Raw genomic sequence first — 21,376 nt, 5'->3', positions numbered from 1 at the left:
ATAACTGTTCAAAAGTAGCTTATCATTTATGCTATTTACAGGTTTAATTCCTAAAGTAAGTAGTTGGATTTATGTATTGGATAGGATTAGATACAGTTGAAGTCAGAATTATTTGTCTCCCTGATTTATTAGCCCCTAATTTATTTTTCCCCCAATTTCTGTTAAACGGAGAGATTATTTAACACATTATAACCATAATATAATATAAACATGCTAGTTTTAATACAGTAACTTTTTTGTAATAACTGATTTATTTTATCTTTGCTATATGACAGTAGATAATATTTGACTAGATATTTTTCAAGACACTTTTATACAGCTTAAAGTGTTATTAGTTCATAAAACTAAAAATTCAGTTATGAATTGTCTCACAGCAAGAAGGTCACTGGGTCGCTGGTTGGAGCCTCGGCTCAGTTGGCGTTTCTGTGTGGAGTTTGCATGTTCTTGCTGCGTTCGCGTGGGTTTCTTCCGGTTGCTCCAGTTTCCCCCACAGTCCAAAGACATGCGGTACAGGTGAAATGGGTAGACTAAATTGTCCTTAGTGTATGAGTGTGTGTGTAAATGAGTGTGTTTGGATGTTTTCCAGATATGGGTTGCAGCTGGAAGGACATCCGATGCGTAAAAACGTGCTGAATAAGTTGGCGGTTCATTCCGCTGTGGTGACCCTGGATTATTAAAGGGACTAAGCCGACAAGAGAATGAATGAATGAATGAATGAATGAATGAATGAATGAATGAATAAATGAATGAATGAATGAATGAATGATGATGGAACACCCTGTTTGTCATAACTATGATACATTTTTATTGTAAAATAAAAAAAAAGAAAAAGAATGGAGCGACACGATGGGTCAGTATCGCTTCACAGCAAGAAGGTTGTTGGGTTGAGTCCCAACTGGGTCAGTTGACATTTCTGTGTGGAGTTTGCATTTTATCCCTGTGTTTTCCGTCGGTTTTTTCCGGGTGCTTCGGTTTCCCCCACAAGTCCAAAGACATGCGGTACAGGTGAATTGGGTAAGCTAAATTGTCTGTAGTGTTTGTATGTGAATGAGTGTGTATGGATGTTTCCCAGCACTGGGGTGCAGCTGGAAGGCATCTGCTATGTAAAACAAATGCTAGATAAATTGGCGGTTCATTCCACTGTGGTGAATTAATAAATGAATTAATGAATGAAAATAATGGAACTTTTTTTTTGCCATTAATAAATGTATATTAGCAAATTAAGATGAATAAATTATTTATTATTGTTTCATGCTAACAAAATTAATTAAATAAAGTTTAATGATTTTTTTATGAAAAAAGTGACCATGCTTGTCATATTCCTCATTTAGCAACTTGTTAGTAAGTACTGTATGTTTTAATAAACAACAGTTCCATATTTTCTTTTGTTTGAGGTATGACCATGTGTATAATTTATGTTTATGAACAAAATACAATATTCCCCGGCATGCAGTGTTAACCACAGAGCATATTTTAACTGCTCTGGAAAATCCTGAGGGAATCCAAAGCTCAAAAATGTTAATTCTCCTCAAGGTTTGAAAACGACAAACAACTATTGCCTCCATGAGCGGAGAATGTGAATTCTTGTGCAATTGCATTGGAAAACATTGCCTTTAAAGCAGCATATACAGAAGACCGACGATGTCTAATGTGACAAACAGATCTCTACGGTTTGCTTTGCTTTGTTCCTGTCAGGAGTTTCTGTGAAGTGTCTGGTTCCAATAGTGTGGTCCCACTGTGTTATTGAGAGCTGAACGTGTGGACTGCTAATGGACTCAACATGCCTGTAGGCTTGTGTGGGCATCTGCTTGGGCTAAGTATTACCCTTTCCTGACATCATGGGGAAAATTTGGTGCTAGAATGTGAATGACTGAAGGGCAAATAAAGTCTGCTCATGTAAAATTGGTTACCAAGATTTCACGATATTGTGGAGAACAAGCTGGTGTTGTAAAATGTGTAAATGCAAAGTTAACTGATATCACAAATCTGATATCACAAATTAGTTAATTAAATGGGTCATGAACAAATAAAAAAGGGCTGCGTCTGAAACTGCCTACTACTCAGTAGGTACTACTCGGCCGTTAGAAAAGTATGTTCCATACATTATGAATGTGAAAAGTATGAATGGAATTACGACGTACTACATCCGCCATTTTGTTGTGGTCACGTGATCTGCCTGTGTCAGTTGCGTCACGCCACTCCCATTCATGAATTCTCTCGGGGGCATCATGGTATAGCGCAGCGTGCATGGGATGCGCACTCCAGAATCTAAATAAAATGCCAAAAAAAAGCTAAATTGAAACAAAGAGAATCATTATTTCACTTTGACATGTCAATATAACTTTAAGTGTATTCTTAACAACTCGTATCTGTCTGACAATAACAGAAGTCATGGTGTTAAACCAGTGTTCTTCAACCGTTTTATCACCTCGGACTGGTTCAGGTTTGATAAGTTTACCACCGACCGGGGAGGGGGTGTTGGCTAGGTGACCATCAACCGATAATGATTCTTCCGAAATGTGTATATTCCATACAAAGTATGAAGCTGATTGGTCATTTCTTGTCACGTGACTTGTGGTAGACTTGCGGTATTCATTTAACTGGGTGCGTCTGGAAGGTGTGAATTTGTCACGTCACTCCATTGATAAAACATACTTGTGTGAACTCTAAAAAGTGATATGTGAACAGCCCCTAAAGGCTGCCGTCATTTGCGATGTCCAGCAGTAGATCTTCCTGCACAGACATGGTGGATTCACCTGAATTGTTATGGGTTTCAGATCTATTCCTTGGCAGTTTGTGGGTCCTTCACTGGGCCTTTTCTACTTCACAAAGAAACTTTCCAAAGACAACGTATATGCAGGAATCCTAAAGGTAATTTCATATTTTTAAGACCCTTTCAGACTATTTTTAAGACCTCATTACCACTTCAAGTTCTAATCAGTTTCAAACTTTTAACCTAATAAACAGTTGTAGTTAAATAAATCAATGGAGCATAACCATGCGACAGAACTGAGATAAGCTTGGAAGAAACAAAGCTTGAAAAAATAAGTTACGTGGTTGTTTTTAGCGACAGGCTTTAGGCTCTATTTAAACTCATCATTCTCAAACAAGGGATAGACAAATTTACACTTTCCCATTTTGCCATCTGTTTCGATCTATAGTTTTGCTACACGTGGAAAGCTTCACATCACATCACCTTTCTGCATTTGTTGTAAAATACTTGACGTCACCCGGATGAAGGAGCATGGCCGGATGCACCACACCATGAACCAATCACATGGATAGAGCACACCGTGTTAATATTAGGAGGAAAATAAATATATTTAAGCTTTTGGGAGTAGTGGGTACCACGATCGTCGCACAGCAAGAAGGTCACTGGTTCGAGCCTCGGCTGGGTCAGTTGGCATTTCTATGTGGAGTTTGCATTTACTCCCCCTATTCCCATGGGTTACCTCCGGGTGCTCTGGTTTCCCCTACAGTCCAAAAACATGCGGTAGGCTATAGGTGAATTGGGTAGGCTAAATTGTCCATAGTGTATTCATGTGAATAAGTGTGTATGAATATTTGTTTTCAGTGATTGGTTGCAGCTGGAAGAGCATCCGCTGTGTAAATCATATGCTGAATAATTTGGCGGTTCATTCCACTGTGGCGACCCCAGATTATTAAAGGAACTAAGCTGAAAAGAAAAAAAAATGAAAGATCGCTTAGACTCCAGTACCAATTGATCAACTTTTATATGCTCCCTCTGAGCCAAATGATGAGAAAGAACCAAATCTCCTATCACAGCTATGCTGATGACACTCAGATCTACTTAGTCTTACTGCCTAATGACTACAGCCTCATTGACACTCTCTGCCAATGCATTGATAAAATTGACAGTTGGATGTGCCAAAACTTTCTTCAGTTAAACAAAGAGAAAACTGAAGTCATTGCGTTTAGGAACAGAGATGAGGTTCTCAAAATAAGGTCAAGAATCTTGGTGTGATACTGGATTCAGATCTGAGTTTCAATAGTCATGTTAAAGCAGTAAGTAAATCACCATACTATCATCTCAAAAACATAGCAAGAATCAGATGCTTTGCTTCCAGTGAAGACTTGGATAAACTTGTTCATGCTTTTATCAGCAGTAGGGTGGATTACTGTAACGGCCTCCTCACTGGCCTTCCCAAAAACACAGACAGTTGCAGTTCATTCAGAACGCTACAGCCAGGATTCTGACTAAAACCAGGAAATCAGAGCACATCACACCTGTCCTCAGGTCTTTACACTGGCTCCCAGTTACATTCAGAATAGATTTTAAAGTATTATTACTGGTCCATAAATCACTAAATGGCCTAGGACCTCAATACATTACAGATATGCTGACTGAATACAAACCCAACAGATCACTCAGATCTTTAGGATCATATCAACTAGAAGTTCAGTTAAAGCAGGGTGAATCAGTTTTCAGCCACTATGCTCCTCGCTGCTGGAATCAGCTTCCAGAAATGATCAGATGTGCTCCAACATTAGGCACATTCAAATCAAGACTGAAAACACATCTGTTTAGCTGTGCCTTTACTGAATGAGCACTGTGCTACGTCCGACAGATCGCACTATTATGTCTTTCTTTTCTTTTTCATTATTTTATAACCTATTTTAACACATTTCTATCTGTTTTATCTATTTTTTTCTTATTTTTATAATTCTTATTATTTGTTTTTATTTTCTTACACTTGTCTCTTTTATTCCTGTTTATGTAAAGCACTTTGAATTGCCACTGTGTATGAAATGTGCTATATAAATAAACTTGCCTTGCCTTGCATAAACGGAAGTTCTAAACGCTGGTCGCTATGGTGCCCTCCATGCAGCAGCCAAGAAAAAGGTCTATACTGTTAAAAAAAAAAAAACATTTTACCTCTTGTCAAAGAAAAAAAAAATACAGTAAACACATGACAGCACACTTCTGATCTGTAAGACAATGTTATTAGCCAACTTTACTGTGGAATTAGCACATTGAATTACATGTAGATTAGTTAAAAATCCTATGATAATAATAATAATAATAATAATAATAAATGTTTCACTTATTACATCTTGAAGTGATAGCTGTAAACGATCCATCCTTTAACCTGTCAATCAATATCATTGGGTGGGGATAGCTGAGTTGATACATTATTGTGTGGGTGGCCTCAAGATCACTCGTCTTTAAATCCTGATTTAATATTAGTAAATTAAAATAGGCATTTATGTGTTTATGTGATTCAGCAGTGTGCACACTATTCACACCTTTCTGTCTAAAAGTTGATTTTGAATGATAGGTGCCCTTTAAAAGCTTCCATTTAGGCAATAAGGTCTATTTAAATTATTAATATTTTAAAAAGCATCAAAGCAGAAATGTGTTTAGCTGAACTCGGACGCTGATCAGTTCTCTCCTGAAGACATAATTACACAAAGCAACAATTGCTCTTCGCTTCTCCTTATTTTATATTTACACAGCCTTTATTCCTTATCTATAGTTACACACTGACGCCGCTGGATTGCATTCGAAGGCAAACCAACATTGAGTTCGGAATTTAAATCAGCGCATGAATATGGAGGGCTTCTTTTGAATTTCCGTTTTGTACATCGTCCTGTCACTCTCCGCATCAGCCTCCACTTTAGCCTCACATGACTGAAATACTGAATCCAGAAATATGATAAACGCCACGTCAAGCCTCTGACAGTAATGTGAAATTCACCATGCTCACCTCTTAACTGTGTAGCACATGTTTGAATGGTTCTGATACACTGCCTCTGGTCAGACACAAACTGACAGGGGAAAATGTGGAGCACATACAAAGATACTTGCAGCAGACAAGCTTGGAGCTTTTTCCTCTTTCTCCTCAGACTGTTTTGCTTCACGCTACGCATAAAAACGAAGCGCTTATTATTTGCCTCAGATTTGCCTGACCGATCTGTGTCTAAAGTTAAAGATGATCACCCCAAGGTGAAAGCGCGTCACAGTTGGAGTTGGATTTAATTATCTGCAGTGGTGCTTGATTGCTAACTATATATCGCAGCAGACGCCGCCAGCATAATTGTTTTAATACCCCCATGTCAGTTTAATGAAAGGAAAGAAGAACCAGTGCTGTCCTCCAGATTGAATGTTTTATTTTTAAGTCATGTTTCATGTTTTTCATGTAGAGAGAGAAGTCACAGTAGATGGATTAAATCTATTTATCTTTTTGTTGTTTTTGTTTAGCAAATGCCTTTGACCTTGCCTTTTCCTTAATGATATTAGATGCAAACAAATTACAATTGTTATTGGATTGCATTGTTATTGGTATTGTAATAGGTTATCTGCACTATGTTGCTATTATTATTATCATAATTGTTATTATTGTTATTATTATTATTCATATTTCAAATTATTGTATTTAAAAATGTATTTCGCATCACATTGAACGCATCAATTATATGTTTATTTTGCATTGCTTTTAATGTATACAGTAAGCTATGACAAAATAAATAAATGAATGAATAAATAAATAATCAAATAAATAGATGCACACATACATACATACATACATACATACATATATACATACATACATACATACATACTTACATACATACATACATGAATACATACATAGATACATTTAGGTCCATAAATATTTGGACACCAACACAATTTTAACATTTTTGGCTTTGTACACTAACACAAAAGAATTGAAATGTGTTTAAACTGCAGACTGTCAGTTTTAATTTGAGGGTATTTATATCAAAATCATGTGAACGGTGTAGGAATTACAACAGCATATGTGTCTCCCACTTGTTTAGGGACCAAAAGTAACTGGACAGAATAATAATCATAAATTAAACTTTCACTTATTAATACTTTGATACAAATCCTTTGCAGGTAATTACAGCCTGAAGTCTAGAATGCATAAACTTCACCAGGCGCTGGACTTCATCCCTGGTGGTGCTCTGCCAGGCCTCTACTGTAACTGTCTTCAGTTCCTGCTTGTTCTTGGGGCATTTTCCCTTCAGTTTTTATCTTCAGCAAGTTAAATGCAAGCTAAGTTGGATTCAGTTCAGGTTATTGACTCGGCCAATGCAAAACATTCCACTTCTTTCACTTCAAAAACTCTTTGGTTGCTTTTGCAGTATGCTTTGGATATTTCTCCATCTGCACTGTGAATCGCCATCCAATGAGTTCTGAAGCATTTGGCTGAATGAGTAGAAAATATTACCTGAAACACTTCTGAATTCATCCTGTTGCTTTTGTCAGCAGTCACATCATAAATAAATACAAGGGAACCAGTTCCATTGACATGCAGTTGTCATACATTAACTCACCGTCACTACTAACACCGGGCTTGACTGGTTAGGATTATGAGCAGTTCTCCAAACTCTTCTATTCCCATCACTCTGATACAAGTTGATTTTGATCTCATTTGTCCATAGGATGTTGTTTCAGCACTGTGAAGTTTTTTTTTAGAACTTTAATTTGGCCTACCTGTTTTTGAGGCTCACCAATGATTTACATCTTGTGGTGAACCTTCTGTATTTAATTTGGTGTAGTCTTCTCTTGATTGTTAACTCTAACACACATGCACCTGCCTCCTGGAGAGTGTTCTTGATCTGTCCAACTGTTGTGAAGGGTGTTTTCTTTACCAGTGGAAGAATTCTTTTGTCGTCCACCACAGTTGTTTTAGTGGTCTTCTGGGTCTTTCTTTATAAGAATGTTCCAAATAGTTGTTTTGGCCATGCCTAATGTTTTTTCTCATTCTCTCTCTCTGGGTTTGTTTTGTTTTTTCAGCCTCATGATGTCTTGCTTGACTGATGGCGACAGCTCTTTGGATCTCATCTTGAAAGTTGACAGCAACAGATTTCAAATGCAAATAGCACACTTGAAATGAACTTTGGAACTTTTCTCTGCTAATTTTAATTGGGATAATGAAGGAATAACTCACGCCTGGCTAGGCAACAGCTTGGAAGCCACTTGTCAAATGATGTTTGGTCCCTTAACAAGTGGGAGGCACATATGCAAACTGTTTTAATTCCTACATTGTACACTTGATTTGGATGTAATTACCCTCAAATTAAAGCTGACAGTCTGTGGTTAAAACACATCCTGTTTGTTTAATTTCAAATCAATTGTGTTGGTGTATACAGCCAAAAATGTTAGAATCGTGTTGATGTCCCAGTATTTATGGACCTAACTGTACATAAAGTACAGTACATGTATACATACATACTCCTAGGTACTACCACATGCTTCAGTATTCTGATTTGCAGTGGACTATGCCTATATTAGATGTAAATGGTGCATTGCTTTTAGATTTGAAGCTTAACATGTCAGTGTTACTCAAAAATCCAAAAGAAAATCTCTATGAACCAGTTTCATGTTGCTTAAATTGTGGTACTTGATGCTAGTAATACCAAAACCTGGGGTTCAATTCACAGGGAACACATATCCTGATAAAGTTGCTACTGTACGGATTAAGCTTCTGTCAAATGAATAAATGCAACAGCACCCTCGCCGCAGGTCCTACTGCCTTATCAAAGCAACATATATCAGTAGCGTGCTTAAATGTTTCCCCATTGCATCCTTACATGCACCCTGTGTACGGTATGTTTCTGTTTTACTGATCTCTACTGGAAAGCATCCACAGCATCATTTCTATTGCAGCCAGGGCCCATTTCATTCAGGTAATCCTGACTCTCAGAAACACATTGTCCTGCCGTATTGCATGAAGGAGAGCGGGAACATTAAGTATTCTGCGTCCATTCCTACCCTAATAATTAGAATCATTCCACATCCCGTGAACTCAGAATGACCTGTTTTTGCAGGAGAACTATGATTGTGGGTTGTTCTTGGGAAATGTCCAATCCAATTCAATGGATGGAAGGTGACAGAAGCATAAAAGCTCACAGAACCATGTTGCTGATTCTGAACACTTAATTAGCTTCGTCCCAGGAGAGATTGTGGTGAGTCTGCTTATTTCGTCTGCATTAGCAATGACATCTATCGAGCATACTTAAGCAAACTTCCGAATACAGACAATATTTCATACCAGGGGAATCAAAGTGCTGCAAATAAGCAGCGTTTGTCCTTTGTCTCGATTATTTGGTTTGTTTTCTAGGTACAAAATGAATCAAACCGTTCTATTATTCCAACACATGCTTGCTGTTTTATTGCATTCGACCCTCGCTTATAACAAAACACAAAGTTAACTGAAAAAAAAAGCTTGATTAATTGACTTAATTAATTGGTTTAAATTAAAACACTGGCACAATTCCAGTGACTAACTTACCTGAGAGATATAATTTCTTCTGACAAGCAATCAAATTGTAAATTATTCCACTGCCTGTTCACAGAAAAAAAAGATGCAGATATGCATGGCAGTGATTATGCACTCATTAAATTCTTTGTTAAAACCATCTGTTTAATTAAAAAAATAAAAAGAAAAAATAAATTGAGTTTATGACAGTGTGGCGTCAAAAGCAATATATGAATATGCGGATGCCTTGCCAGCTAATTGTTTAACTTATCATTTATACGTACTGTAGGCCTATTCATTTCTTTCCGAGTAGATATCTGCACGATAAAACCTAATAGATATTTAACTAGTCTGACATCTGCATTTATTTGAAAATGGGAGCGTGATTGTAACCATGTGTGCATGAAAAAGAGATGCTGCCATGATAAGTGCTCTCCAGTGAGCCTGGGTAATTTTGTTTGAAAGTATGATGCCTATTTCTGAAACTCATACAAAATTGTAGTCTTTTTGACCTATGCTTTGTTTTGAGTGAGCAATTTACCCAGTGAAATTAGTCATATCTTTATATCGTGGGGTTTTAAACAATACACAGAGTCTGAGATGCAGGAAATGTTCGGATGTAGATATTCCAGTGATATGAGCAAAAATAAAAGCGGTGTTTCAAAGACCCTGAAGACGTCATTTACTTAACTTGGCATAGAGATCTTTAGCTTGCTTCATTTGTTCCTCACACGTTCCTATAGCTGATTATTGCCAAGGTTGTGTGCATTTCCCAAGAAACGCACATGCTGTTCTGTGAAAATAAAAAAAAAATCTGAGTGCACTACAACACCATGTCCTGACCAGAAGCAATGTGATTAAGCCCAAATCTATGCTTAGAAATGTTCGCAAATGCTTTGCACCTAACAAAAATGAAGTCATCAGCACAATGTAAACAAACTGTCATTTAAAAGGTTATCCTTGTGCTCAATTAATTGGAGTTGATATTATCAGCACTGATGCTGGTAAAGAAATCTAATTCAGTGAAAAAAAAAAAAGACTTTGTGATGTATGTTATTGCTGGGCAAAAAATGAATCGCGATTAATTGCATTCAAAATAAAAGCTTGCTTTGACAATTTAAGTGTGTGTACTTAGGTGGTATGGTTGCTTAGTGGTTAGCAATGTCACCTCACAGCAAGAAGGTTGCTGGTTCGAGTCCCTAATGGGCCATTTGAAATTTCTGTGTGGAGTTAAGATGTTCCTCTGTGTGTGTATATATATATATATATATATATATATATATATATATATATATATATATATATATATATATATATATATATATATATAACAGTTCTGTCTGATTCTTGATGGCAAAGACAGAGGAAATAATTATTATATTTCGCATTAAGATTTTTGTGCTATATAGAAATTTGTCATTGACATTTTTGTGCTATTTAGGTTTATGTGTGCAAATTTTTCAATTGGTGAAAATGATTAAAATGTAAAGGGGGATTGCCACCGTGTCATGTCACCCATAGAGTGTCCTGGTAATGACAAAACAAACAAATAAACAAAACAACATATCTAATTAACATGGAAAAATATACTTTAATGTATGTATGAAGCTGTGCCAACTTTGGACATGGTGAAAGATACTTAGATAAAACAAAGTAGATGTTCAGTAGCCTGCATATTTAATGTATCCTGTTTAGTTATTGTTCATGCTGTATTTAAAAACGGTGAAAATCATTTACACAATGTGCATTAAGGGTTGAATAACTCCTACGAGAAAACATACATTTTACTAAAAATAAACTGTGAAATTTCCTGCATCTTCCGGCATCTTAAAGATCATTAATACTATTAACAACTGCTCAAGTTAATAAAGCAAAATTGAAAGCTAATATGATGCTAATGAACAAGCAAAGCCACTACAACAGCAGAATCTTAGCCACATCAGTATGCATGATCTCATAAGGACTGCACACTTCTGAAGCCATTTTTAATGTGCTTCAATCTGCACAATCTCTGAAGGCCCCATCCTTCCACCAGGAGTGATGAATAAATGAGTGTCTGACAGAGCAGCCATAGTAAAGATCAAAAGCGAAGGAGATAATTAACAGCAGACTAATTGATACCCACCCTGAGTTTTCACCAGAAATGAAAAAGAGTGCAGCTTTGCTTGATATTAATTGGGCAAGAATATGCATGAAATCTGTTCTGATGTTGGATCTTGAGCCCTAGTGCACCAAAAGTTCCAACAGGCTGTGCCTGACTTGCACTGCAGTGAAAGTCAGCTCGTGGGCTCTTGAAACAGAAGAAATTGCATATTTTTGGAACAAATTCATCTGGTGACCTAATGTGCACAGTTTGGAAAAAATGGCCAGATTAGATCAAAATTATGGAGTCAGAATGCTGACATTATTAGAAAGTGTGCTTCACTTAAAAATGAAAATTCTGTCATCATTAATTCACACACACATTTTGATATTGGGTTTTAACCGCTGCGTGCATGCAATCACTTTTTCCTGCAGGACTCTGGCATGAATAGAGTGATCTGCATCATTATAACGGCGTTGACAAACTTGGCAGGTAAAAAGGGTGCACAACCATTAGGAACCAACCAACAGTATCTGAGGTTTTTGTACACACGTGTACAAAACGTACACATGTGGAAGCGAATCATTGAAGCAGTACCGATGCTGTGACATGTTACCTGATACATTCAAAAGACCAAAGAGATGTTAGATAGAGACAAGATTAATTAAATATCACGTTTAACAACCATAGGGAGATGCAATCAAGCAGTACATCCTTGATAAACGGGTTCATTTTTGGATAAATTAGTGTTTTACAACCTTTATTTTATAAACATTTCTTAAACTGCGAAGTAGAATCCATTGCATATACTAAATACCACACCACACTGAATTGAACTAAACTGAACTTCAACTTTAAAAACTGGAAAGACACAGTTTCAATTTACTAGAACTTCTATGTTAAGCTGCTTTGACACAAACTACATTGTAAAAGTGCTATAGAAATAATCATGAATTGAAAAAAAAAAAAATTAAATAGATTATTTTAATTTCCAAAACGAGTATGTATAAAGAATATAGCTCATTAAATCTGATAAATGAATAATATGAATAAGACCTTCACTAAATGTAATAGGACTACCAAATATTGCTAGATTTTAGCTTGGCACATAATGTTGTACTGATCTATATAATTCAATGTGGATTGGTAACATTTGTTATTATAATAATAGCAATAATAATAATAATAATAATAATAATAATAATAATAACAATAATAATAATGTATGTGTTTGAATTTCTCAATTTATTTTTATTACTTTCCTAAGAACTAATATATTTTTTGGCCAAGGTCAACCTGAAATTTTTTTTTGAAAGGTATTTTATACCTTTAATATACATTGCATTCTGCTGTGGTGACCCCTGAAACATCAGGTGTTAAGCTATGGAAAGTGAGTGAGTGAATAATACATGTAATGATTTAAATGAAAAGATACTGTATAACCTACACATTTTTTTCCTATGAAAAACAACCCCAAGCTTTCCATCTTCTTAAACATTTCTTTACAATTCACCTTCCATTCATCCTCCTTGAACTGACTCCTTTAAGTCAACCATGAAGGTGAAAAAGTTTCTTTCTTTCATTGTAGAAGCAAATGAAAAAACAGTGCTCATATTATTTAAGTGGAGGTGGACGGTGAGTAGCACACCCTGACAGTGAGTTATTTGGCTGCTGCTTCACACAAACACAGCATTACAGGCTTACAAGCTCCAGAGGGACCACACACTATAAATAAAAGACCTAACAACACACATTCAAATCCACAGGGGAGCACAGATGTCTTCAGTCTGTCTTGAAATGTTCAGGTCTTGTTACGTCTTATTTGGTGGTTGTAAATCTTTATACATCCATTGATTTATTTATCCACTGTTGTCTCACAACAAATACTTTTAAGAACAACACTTTTGCACTCATTACTGCAATATTTATAATCTAAAGATACGAAGAATAGGAAAAACAATAGACTATTTAGATCTGTAGCACATCTCTATTATTGTATGATGAGAGAAAAAAAAATGTTATGGACCCTAAAGCAAGAACAAGACGTACTGTAACAACATGATATGAGACAGCAATACTACTTGTGAGTTGAAGGGTTCTTCAAATTGCCTACAGTTATACATGAATTTATTAATAACATACATTCACATAATATGGAGAATGCGGGTAATGAAGGACAATAAGAAGAAAAACACTGGATGATGCAATGTACTACTACTATTTGTATTATTATTATTATTATTATTATTATTATTATTATTATTATTATTATTATTATCATTATTATTATTATAAGTAGTAGTAGTAGTATAAGTATTATTATCTTTTTATTACATTGTAATACACATTAAGATTGTATTATTAAGTTATTAATTAATTTGTTTATTTTAATTATACAATTTACTGCTTTAAATTGATTGATTTAATGGGTCATAGGAAAAAAAAAATTGTATGTGACCTTTTTTCCCCTCAATAGAACATTACAGCTGTTATTAGCTAGTTATTATTAGCTGAAACCCAGATCCTTGGAGATTCATACTAAAATTCAGGTCATGCATTTCTAAACGCTAAACTCATTTCTAATAACTGATTTATTTAATCTTTGCCATGATGACAGTAAATAATTGACTAGATATTTTTCAAGACATTTCAATACATATATGGAACTTACAAAGTACTTTTTGGCTATTGTCAGAAACGTAACAGTACGACATAAGTCTCACTCACTCACTCACTCACTCACTCACTCACGAATGAACGAACATAACACTCATTGTTGAGATACATCTGCACACTCTCCTATTCATACATTATGGTCAATTTACTTCATCTCATTCACCCAAAGCCGATGTCTTTGGACTGTGTTGGAAACTGGAGCACCCAGAGGAAACCCATGCAGACAAGAGAGAACATGCAAACTCCACATAATTTTGACACAATTTTACACACAATCAAGCATACATTCTAGAAGAAATAATAGATTCATAAAACCAGAAGTGGGGGAGGCAGTGGTGCAGTAGGTAGTGCTGTCGCCTCACAGCAAGAAGGTCGCTGGTTCAAACCTCGGCTCAGTTGGCGTTTCTGTGTGGAGTTTGCATGTTCTCCCTGCCTTTGCGTGGGTTTCCTCCGGGTGCTCCGGTTTCCCCTACAGTCCAAAGACATGCGGTACAGGTAAATTGGCTGGGCTAAATTGTCCGTAGTGTATGAGTGTGTATGTGAATGTGTGTGTGGATGTAAAGGGCATCTGCTGCATAAAAACTTGCTGGATAAGTTGGCGATTTATTCCACTGTGGCGACCCAGGATTAATAAAGGGACTAAGCCGACAAGAAAATGAATGAATGAATAAAACTAAAATAAAGTACAAAAATGAATTAACATTTACAAGCCTATTTAACCATCTGAAAAAAAAAAACATCATACTCAAGGAGAACAGAAAAATTATAATATTTGAATAATAAGTTTGAAAATATGAAAATGCTTCATTCATTTTTTTTTTCTAATGTTGAGGTAATTCAACAAAAGGGTCAATCAGAGTTAAGGTATTAAATATAGTATGTATATTATAATATGTTAGGTGAGATTACATGTGTTAAATATTAAAATAATTATGTGTTCAATCTGTCGTACGCCCCATTCACACTGGGCTTCAGCGTCAGCGCTTGACAAAGGGCGTGTCTAAAGTTGGGGCTGAAGCAATCTTCATAGCATTTATAGAATTCTGAATTAATTAATATAATTTATTCAGGAATAAGTTACTGTCTGAGCTGGTGTATTTGCATACAGCCATCTGATTGGCTGACGTTTCCATCGACGCTTGAAAAAATAAGCAAGTCTCAACTTCTGCAGCGAGCAACGCCTCTGGAGCGGCGCTGACGGATCCACAATGCAGTTAGGCAGCGCCTGACTTCACCCATTCAAAGTGAATGGGAAGCGTTGATGTTGATGCCCCATGTGAATGGGGCTTTAGACACTAACCTGTGTCTCAATGTTTATTTCCACACTATACATTCATTCATTCATTTTCCCCTGGCTTAGTTTTTTTATTCATCAGGGGGCGCCACAGCGGAATAAACCCTCAACTTATCCAGCATATGTTTTACACAGCCGATGTCTTTCCAGCTGCAACCCAGTACTGGGAAACAGCCATTCACTCTCACATGCACACACATACACTACAGCCAATTTAGTTTTTTCAAGTCACCTATAGCGCATGTGTTTGGACTGTGGGGGAGACCAGAGCACCCAGAGTAAACCTATGCCAACACGGGGATGACAAGCAAACTCTACACAGAAATGCCAACTGACCCAGCCGGGACTCGAACCAGTGTCCTTTTTGCTAAGAAGGGACAGTGTTAACCACTGAGCCAAAATGCTGACCTGCTCTATACAGTTTAGTTTTTTTTTTAACCTGTATAAATGTAATCCTATTGTGTGGACTTCTGCAGTAACATTAAGAACCTTTAAAACAGCAAAATCGAGGCACTTCAAGTGTCTGACTCAGTCCAGAAACATCTACAATTCAATCTCATTTTTATCATTATTATTTTTTCATGATGGCACTTGTTTCAGATATGCTTATTTTGGTTATAGCTTTACATATTTTCTGTTCTTTTTCTTTTATCATTCTATTCAGAATGGCTTGGGTTATGTCACCTGTCTGTGAGGTATAATAACACACACTGATCTCCTGTGATGGATCCCGAGCAGGTGTTTCATGCTCATGAGGAAAACACAGCCAATTTAAACAATCATTCAATCAGCAAAATCAACAGAAAAAAAAAAAAAAAAACTGGAGAGCTTTAGTCAATTGCCATTCAAACAAATGGGTAATGCAACACCTGTGGATGTGTGTGAGACAATCTTTTAAAATGACTGAAGAACATGCTCTTTTCACTAATCAAAGAACGCCTGACTTACTAACCAACCGCGGGACTAATTTCAAACATCTGGTTAGATGACTACATACTGACATATTGTAATCGAATCAAAACATTATAGTGCATTGTAAAACAAACGATGATGAACCTGGGATGGCAATAACAACCTGGATGACATGCTGTTAAAAGGGAATAGAATTTAAAGGTGCTGTATGTAGGTTTTGACTCTTCTAAAGCATAAAAATACCACACTATGTTTGCAGATATTTAAGAAACATGCCAAGTAAACATCTTTGAAACAATGCTAAAGTCAGTTATCCTGCTTTGAAAAGTAGTTTTCCGTGTTGGAAAGCTGTCTCTGTTTTGGTTCTTTTAATCAGCCCAATGCCAGTTTAGCTAATTATATTTTAGCACCCCAGGTTGCCTTGAAGAAAAACAATGTATTTCATTCATTCAGTCAGAAAGGCTCTAAAAGCATGTACTTGTGACAGAAATGCGACCTCTGGTGGACAGTGCAGGTCTTCGAAATGAGAAGCAGATTCAGAGTTCAACATAAGTTTATTAATTGGCAGATAATATAAATATTACAAGGTAAAACATTAGGTGAGCAGGTTACTTTGTAATTTTATCGCACTCTGTTGCTTTTAGTGAAGTTTTTTAAATTAATTTCGAGAGGAGCACGTGATATAATTGACCGCAGCTGGCCACCTATCTACACTCATTAGTTAGCCAATCAGATCTATCCTAACCCACTATAAGTAGCCTAGCTAGATATTACTCCCTTATCTTCGTTTTCCGAAGAAACCCCCCATCCACCCCCTTTCTCCTCCTTTCCTCCTTTAAAAAGGGGAGCTCTCGAGAACTACCTGATCTCGTACTCCCCTCACATGCTCTATGGACCTGGCGGGAGCCCTGGGCTCAACTATCTCCGAGCTCAGGGTTCTCTCCCGGGACAGCATGCCAAACCTGCTAACAGTTGTCAAGCAATTTCTAAGTGTGAACTCTTGAAACAAGTTTTAAATCATCTTTTAGGCTCAATTGTCAGATTTGCTCCTTTTGGTCCTCAATCTGGCAACCTGTGCTTGCTTTGATCCATGAATGCAATACCTAGTTCAATCTCTGGGTATCAATACTGCACCTTTAAGTTTATATTTCAAAGGTATATAAAAAAAAATTATTAACGGAGAATGAAAACAAACTTCAAGTCTTTTGTAATTTTAGCGATCATAATGACAGAGATCATCATCTGTCAGAATTAGCATGTCAGCGATAATGTTGATGAAGGAAAATGTGTGGGGTTTCAAAAGAAGGCAGTCATTTTTAGTCACTGAGGGTGGCCAAGCGTTCAAGTCAGTGTCGGTCCACTTCAGCTCCAGCTGTTCAGTTTTTGGCAGTTCGTCAAATGGGCAATGTACATCAGTGGGTCTAAAACATAAGCAACTAGGGATGACTTAATTGCCAAATTACATTTCCAACAAGGAATTCCACATTTAGTGATCATTCTCTTGACAAATGTGGGGTGGGTTGTGGAAACTGGAACCTTCATGTCTCCTTGAAGCGACAAGTCACAAAGAACAAATAAAGCAACTGCAAAACATAAAACTTTATAAGATCACCCAAAGACATATGCCGTATCTATCTATCTATCTATCTATCTATCTATCTATCTATCTATCTATCTATCTATCTATCTATCTATCTATCTATCTATCTATCTATCTATCTATCTATCTATCTATCTACTTTTTTTGACAATGTGAATAAGCAAGATTCAAAGAAGAAAAAAAAAAACATGAGATTAGTTACAATTAAAAGCTTTTATCTACTATAAGCAAGTAAAATTCACATTTCCAGGTTCTCCATAACACACTGTAGCGCATGTCTTTGATCAAATGCACAAACCGAGCAATGTCATTGCAAATCAAAGCAGCTACTTAATTTAAATCACGCTTTCACCAACTGCTGTCATTACGAGTGAAATGCAGGCTCTGAGAATGAAGAATGCATAGCTGACATGCATCAATGTGATATGAAGTTATTTCTCATGAGCTTTTGGTAAGTAACTGTTTTATTCAAAATTGCATTTAGCGCACTAAAGCATAACTGAATTTAATATAATGATGTCATTCATGTCAACTTAACATACACAACATTTCATAACTGTAATAAAACATAAAACTGACAGATTATGTTCTCCTGTTTCAATCAAAATGTTTTGAAACAGTGAAGTGAGAGAATGTGTTAGATTTTGTTTTCATTTATATTGCACTGTTGTTTTGAATCTTGGAAAATCAAAATCTGTAAATACAGTTTTGTTCTTTCTTTGAAATACCCTGATTGAAGATGTGCAATTCAGACGTACAGTATAATTAACTTTGAATTAAATTGAAATAAAGAAAAAAAACTTCAGATGTTTCAAAACAGGTGAGAGTGAGCATTTTCTGTTTACAGAGAATTTGTTGACTGATGAAGCAAACAAACTGTCATATGCTTTATGATCTGAATCATAGCAGTTGTAAATAAAAATGAATGTGTTGTTAAAGAGACACGCGTCATAAAATGTGTACGGTCGTTAACTATGTGATGCCTCAAGACATTTTAAGTCAGGAATGGACTCTTTTCATCCTTGAAAATATTTTGATTTAAAAAAAAAAAAGTATGAACATGTATATGTATTTATTAATGTATTATTTGATCTTTGCATCAAATTACAAAAAACTAATTATCGCTTGTGTAAAGTGTTTCTAATGCAGTGTCTATGGATCTGAGAGTAAATTTGATGTTATTCTCCCCTTAGTCTGCCGCTTTTTTTTTCCTTTTTCTGAAAGTCGCGATAACATCATGGTGGAGTTTTTCTTTCATCATTTGAACAAATACGATTGTAAAAATATATATATTTGTTGTACTCTCCCACTTACTGCCCTTTAAATTTACCCAGCTATGATGCCTTCCGCAACTGAGAAACACGGAAATGTGAAAGGGTATATTATGCCTGTGTATTAAAACATTACTTCTGTTGGGAAGTAACCTTTCTCCATAGTTAGTTGTGTAAAAACTATTGATATTTCATTATTCAAAAAAACACGTTGTCTGTAAATGCTACTGTTTCATGAATTTAAATTGTTGAGAATGTTTTAGTCTAGCACTCCTTCTAGTCATGGCCAGCATTGCCTTGAAATAGCCTCTGCATAGCATTTAATCTTGAATAACAAGATTTTGGCCAAATGTATTTCGAGATAGGAACTAGAGTGCACACAGTGCTACAGTAAACTTTATGACATTACTGCTTAAAAAACAAAATAGAATTTAAAAAAAAGAAATGCGTTGCTTTTACTCAGATGTTAAAGATTTAAGCTGTCTGTCTTTTTCCACAATGGATTAAATGTATTTATTTCCTCAAAATTATACACACAATACTCTATAATGACAATGTGAAAAAAATATTTCTTGAAATTGTTGCAAATTTCTTAAAAAAATAAAATTAAAAAAACTGAAAAACCACATGTACATAAGTAATTACAGTCTTTGCTGTGAAGCTCTAAATTGAGCTCAGGTACATTCTGTTTGCACTGATCATTCTTGAAATGATTCAGCAGCTTACTCTAAGTTCATCTGTGGCAAATTCAGTTGATTGGACATGATTTGAAAAGGCATACACCTATCTATATAAGGTCCCAGGGCTGACAGTGCATGTCAAAGCACAAACCAAACAAAGCACGAAGACAAAGAAATTGTCTGTAGACCTCCAAGACAGGATTGTTTTGAGGCACAAGACTGGGGGAAGGTTACAGAAAACAATTCTGCTGCTCTGAAAGTTCCAATGAGCACAGTTGCCTCAATCATCCTTAAGTGGAAGATGATTGGAACCACCAGGACTTTTCCTAAAGCTGGCCGGCCATCTATGCTGATGGATCAGGTGAGAAGGGCTTTAGTCAGGGAGGTGATCAATAACCCAATGGTCACTCTGTGGTTTCTCCAAATGGTCACATTTGGAGAAAACCAGGCACCGCTCATCACCAGGCTAATACCATCCCTACAGCGAAGTATGGTGGTGGTAGCATCATGCTGTGGGGATGTTTTTCAGCAGCAGGAACTGGAAGACTAGTCAGGATAGAGGGAAAGATGAATACAGCATTGTACAGAGACATCCTGAATGAAAATCTGATTCAGAATGCTCTAGCCCTAAGACTAGGGTGACGGTTCATCTTCCAGCAGGTAAATGACACAAAGCACACTGCCAAAATTTACATGAAGTGGCTTCACAACGACTCGATGAATGTCTTTGAGTGGTACAGCCAGAGCCTAGACCTAAATCCTATTGAACATCTCTGGAGAGATCTTAAAATAGCTGTAGACAGTCACTTCTTATCCAGCCTGATAGAGATTGAAAGGTACTGCAAAGGAGAATATGCAAACATTCCCAAAGACAGATGTGTCAAGGTTGTGGCATCATATTCTAAAAGACTTGAGGCTGTAATTGCTGCAAATGGTGCATCAACAAAGTATTGAGCAAAGGCTGTGAATATTTCTGTACAGACAATTTTTCAGATTTTTTTTTTTTTTTTTTTATAAATTTGCAACAATTTAAAAAAAGAAATTTTTCACATTGTCATTATTAGGTATTGTTTGTAGAATGTTTAGGAAATAAATTAATTTAATCCATTTTGGAACAAGGCTATTACATTAAAAAAAATGTAAATAAAATGAGGAAAAAGTGAAGTGCTATGAATACTTCCCGGATACAGTACTGGTAAATTAACAAAAGTGCAATAATATTTGTTACTGGAGCACTTTAAACAAATTAGGTGCTTTTTACCACAGTTTCCCCCAGACATATTAAGAGTTGAAATACTTCTTGTAAATTTCAGCATAAATCCATTCAAATCAAGCAATCATTTTCCACTGCCAGAGCGTTAATAAATAAATTATAAATTCAGTGGTTCCCAATTCCTGTCTTTGCACCTCACAATTCTCAGATAAGCAGTTTGATATCTGAGAACTTTACGTATGAACCGTCTGTTTTCACACACGGATAACTAGATAAGTATGAAATATAAACTTTAAATTAGCATATTTCACAACACTTTCTAATAAATCTGCTAGAGTTTTACAGTTTTTCCTTTGTAATGTCCTCCCCCCCAGAACAATCCCAATCCACATGAAC

At 36.1% G+C, this 21,376-nt stretch overlaps 1 protein-coding gene across 6 annotated transcripts in view; it reads right to left on the bottom strand.

The window, feature by feature from the left end:
- Positions 1–21,376, bottom strand: part of LOC147833971 (uncharacterized) — a 386,870-nt gene that overhangs the window by 282,793 nt on the left and 82,701 nt on the right. The window contains exons 5-6 of one of the 6 annotated variants that reach the window (XR_015507555.1): positions 9,938–10,044; positions 9,285–9,338 (exon numbers count right to left, since the gene is read on the bottom strand). The exons of the other annotated variants lie outside the window; for them this stretch is intronic. The gene's annotated coding sequence lies outside the window, so the exon portion shown is untranslated. The remainder of the gene's footprint in view (positions 1–9,284; positions 9,339–9,937; positions 10,045–21,376) is intronic. 6 annotated transcript variants of the gene reach the window in all.

This window comes from Danio rerio, chromosome 14 (assembly GCF_052040795.2).
Source record: "Danio rerio strain M-AB ecotype USA chromosome 14, GRCz13ab, whole genome shotgun sequence".
NCBI classification, from domain to species: domain Eukaryota; kingdom Metazoa; phylum Chordata; class Actinopteri; order Cypriniformes; family Danionidae; genus Danio; species Danio rerio.
This window is presented reverse-complemented; position numbering and strand designations above follow the sequence as displayed.